Source organism: Sphaerodactylus townsendi, linkage group LG01 (assembly GCF_021028975.2).
Source record: "Sphaerodactylus townsendi isolate TG3544 linkage group LG01, MPM_Stown_v2.3, whole genome shotgun sequence".
Taxonomy (NCBI): domain Eukaryota; kingdom Metazoa; phylum Chordata; class Lepidosauria; order Squamata; family Sphaerodactylidae; genus Sphaerodactylus; species Sphaerodactylus townsendi.
In genome coordinates this window covers 182813844-182817760 of record NC_059425.1, presented here as the reverse complement: position 1 = coordinate 182817760, position 3917 = coordinate 182813844, and positions in this window count along the sequence as shown.

Below are 3917 nucleotides of genomic sequence, written 5' to 3'. Positions count from 1 at the left end.
ATTGACCACTTGTTTGTCCGGACACCCTCCTGCGTGTCTGGACGCCCCATGCGTGTCCGGATGCCACCCATGCGTGTACGGACGGCCCCCTTTTCCCGGACAAGCCCCCTGCATTTCCGGACGCGCCCCCTGTGTGTCCGCAAGCCCTCCCGCATGTCCGGACGCCCCATTCATGTCTGGATGCTCCCCTGCGTGTACGGACACCCTCTTGCATGTGCGGACGCCCCATGCGTGTCTGACGCCCCCCCATGTGTGTCTGGAGGGACCCCTTGTTTGTCCGGACACCCTCCTGCATGTCCGGACACCCCCCTGCGTGTCCGGATTGACTACTTGTTTGTCGGGACGCCCCCATGCATGTCCGGATGCCTCCCATGCGTGTCCGGACGCCCCCCATGCGTGTCTGAATGTCTCTCTTGTTTGTCCAGACAGCCCCCCATGTGTGTCCGGATGGACCACTTGTTTGTCCGGACGCCCCCCTGCGTCTCCGGAAGCCTCCCTGCGTGTCCGGACAGGCCCCCTGCGGGTCCGGACGACCCCTGTGTTTCCAGATGCCCCATGCGTGTCCGGACACCTCCCCATGCTTGTCGGAACGTCTCTCTTGTTTGTCCAGACAGCCCCCATTTGTGTGTCCAGACGGACCACTTGTTTGTCCGGACACCCCCCTGCGTGTCCGGAGGTCCCCCCTGCGTGTCCGGACGGCCCCCTGTGTGTCCGAATGCCCCCTGCGTGTTCGGATGCTCCCCCTGCATGTCCGGACACCCCCCTGCGTGTCCGGATTGACCACTTGTTTGTCGGGACACCCCCATGCATGTCCGGACGCCCCCCTGCGTGTCTGAACGTCTCTCTTGTTTGTCCAGACAGCCCCCCATGTGTGTCCGGATGGACCACTTTTTTGTCCGGACGCCCCCCTGCGTCTCCGGAAGCCTCCCTGCGTGTCCATACAGGCCCCCTGCGTGTCCGGACGACCCCTGTGTTTCCAGATGCCCCATGCGTGTCCGGACGCCCCATGCTTGTTCGGATGCTCCCCTGCGTGTGCGGACACCCTCTTGCGTGTGCGGACGCCCCATGCGTGTCCGGACGGCCCCCTGCATGTCCGGACGCCCCATGCATGTCCAGACGCCCCCCATGCTTGTCCAGAAGGCCCCCTTTTTCCGGACAAGCCCCCTGCATTTCTGGATGTCCCCCTGCGTGTGCGGACGCCCCCCTGCATTTCCGGACGCCCCCCATGCCTGTCCAGACGCCCCCCATGCATGTCTGAACGTCTCTCTTGTTTGTCCGGACAGCCCCCCATGTGTGTCCGGACAGACCACTTGTTTGTCCGGACACCCCCCTGCGTGTCCGGAAGCCCCCCTGTGTGTCAGGACGCCCCCTGCGTGTCCGGATGCCCCATGCGTGTCCGGATGCTCCCCATGCGTGTGCAGACGCCCCTACATGTGCAGATGCCCCCTGCGTGTCTGGATGGCCCCCTGCATGTCCGGACGCTCCATGCGTGTCTGGACGCCCCCCTGCGTGTCCGGACGCCCCCCATGCGTGTCCGGACGGACCACTTGTTTGTCCGGACACCCTCTTGCGTGTCCGGTCGCCCCCATGCGTGTTCGGACAGCCCCCTTGTTTGTCCGGACACCCTCGTGCGTGTCCGGATGGCCCCCTGCGTGTCCGGACGGCCCCCTTGCATGTCCGGACGCTCCCCCTGCGTGTGCGGACGCCCCCCTGTGTGTCCGGATGGCCCCCTATGTGTCCGGACGCCCCCTGTGTGTCCAGACGGCCCCCTTGTTTGTTCGAACACCCTCCTGCGTGTCCGGATGCCCCCCTTGCGTGTCCGGACGGCCCCCTTGTTTGTCCGGACGGCCCCCATGCGTATCCGGACGGCCACCTTGTTTGTCTGGACGCCCCCCTGCGTGTCCGGACGCCCCCCATGCGTGTCCGGACGGACCACTTGTTTGTCCGGACACCCTCTTGCGTGTCCGGTCGCCCCCATGCGTGTTCGGACAGCCCCCTTGTTTGTCCGGACACCCTCGTGCGTGTCCGGATGGCCCCCTGCGAGTCCGGACGGCCCCCTTGCATGTCCGGACGCTCCCCCTGCGTGTGCGGACGCCCCCCTGCGTGTCCGGATGGCCCCCTATGTGTCCGGACGCCCCCTGTGTGTCCAGACGGCCCCCTTGTTTGTTCGAACACCCTCCTGCGTGTCCGGATGCCCCCCATGCGTGTCCGGACACTCCCCCTGCGTGTGCGGACGCCCCCCTGCGTGTCCCGATGGCCCCCTATGTGTCCGGACACCCCCTGTGTGTCCGGACGGCCCCCTTGTTTGTTCGAACACCCTCCTGCGTGTCCGGATGCCCCCCTTGCGTGTCCGGACGGACCCCTTGTTTGTCCGGACGGCCCCCATGTGTGTCTGGACGGCCACCTTGTTTGTACGGACGCCCCCTGCATGTCCGGACGCCCCCCATGCATGTCCGGACGGACCACTTGTTTGTCCGGATGCCCTCTTGCGTGTCCGGTCGCCCCCCATGCGTGTTCGGACATGGGGGGTGGGGGGGGGGGGGGGTGGGGGGGGGGGGGGGTGGGGGGGGGGGGGGGTGGGGGGGGGGGGGGGTGGGGGGGGGGGGGGGTGGGGGGGGGGGGGGGTGGGGGGGGGGGGGGGTGGGGGGGGGGGGGGGTGGGGGGGGGGGGGGGTGGGGGGGGGGGGGGGTGGGGGGGGGGGGGGGTGGGGGGGGGGGGGGGTGGGGGGGGGGGGGGGTGGGGGGGGGGGGGGGTGGGGGGGGGGGGGGGTGGGGGGGGGGGGGGGTGGGGGGGGGGGGGGGTGGGGGGGGGGGGGGGTGGGGGGGGGGGGGGGTGGGGGGGGGGGGGGGTGGGGGGGGGGGGGGGTGGGGGGGGGGGGGGGTGGGGGGGGGGGGGGGTGGGGGGGGGGGGGGGTGGGGGGGGGGGGGGGTGGGGGGGGGGGGGGGTGGGGGGGGGGGGGGGTGGGGGGGGGGGGGGGTGGGGGGGGGGGGGGGTGGGGGGGGGGGGGGGTGGGGGGGGGGGGGGGTGGGGGGGGGGGGGGGTGGGGGGGGGGGGGGGTGGGGGGGGGGGGGGGTGGGGGGGGGGGGGGGTGGGGGGGGGGGGGGGTGGGGGGGGGGGGGGGTGGGGGGGGGGGGGGGTGGGGGGGGGGGGGGGTGGGGGGGGGGGGGGGTGGGGGGGGGGGGGGGTGGGGGGGGGGGGGGGTGGGGGGGGGGGGGGGTGGGGGGGGGGGGGGGTGGGGGGGGGGGGGGGTGGGGGGGGGGGGGGGTGGGGGGGGGGGGGGGTGGGGGGGGGGGGGGGTGGGGGGGGGGGGGGGTGGGGGGGGGGGGGGGTGGGGGGGGGGGGGGGTGGGGGGGGGGGGGGGTGGGGGGGGGGGGGGGTGGGGGGGGGGGGGGGTGGGGGGGGGGGGGGGTGGGGGGGGGGGGGGGTGGGGGGGGGGGGGGGTGGGGGGGGGGGGGGGTGGGGGGGGGGGGGGGTGGGGGGGGGGGGGGGTGGGGGGGGGGGGGGGTGGGGGGGGGGGGGGGTGGGGGGGGGGGGGGGTGGGGGGGGGGGGGGGTGGGGGGGGGGGGGGGTGGGGGGGGGGGGGGGTGGGGGGGGGGGGGGGTGGGGGGGGGGGGGGGTGGGGGGGGGGGGGGGTGGGGGGGGGGGGGGGTGGGGGGGGGGGGGGGTGGGGGGGGGGGGGGGTGGGGGGGGGGGGGGGTGGGGGGGGGGGGGGGTGGGGGGGGGGGGGGGTGGGGGGGGGGGGGGGTGGGGGGGGGGGGGGGTGGGGGGGGGGGGGGGTGGGGGGGGGGGGGGGTGGGGGGGGGGGGGGGTGGGGGGGGGGGGGGGTGGGGGGGGGGGGGGGTGGGGGGGGGGGGGGGTGGGGGGGGGGGGGGGTGGGGGGGGGGGGGGGTGGGGGGGGGGGGGGGTGGGGGGGGGGG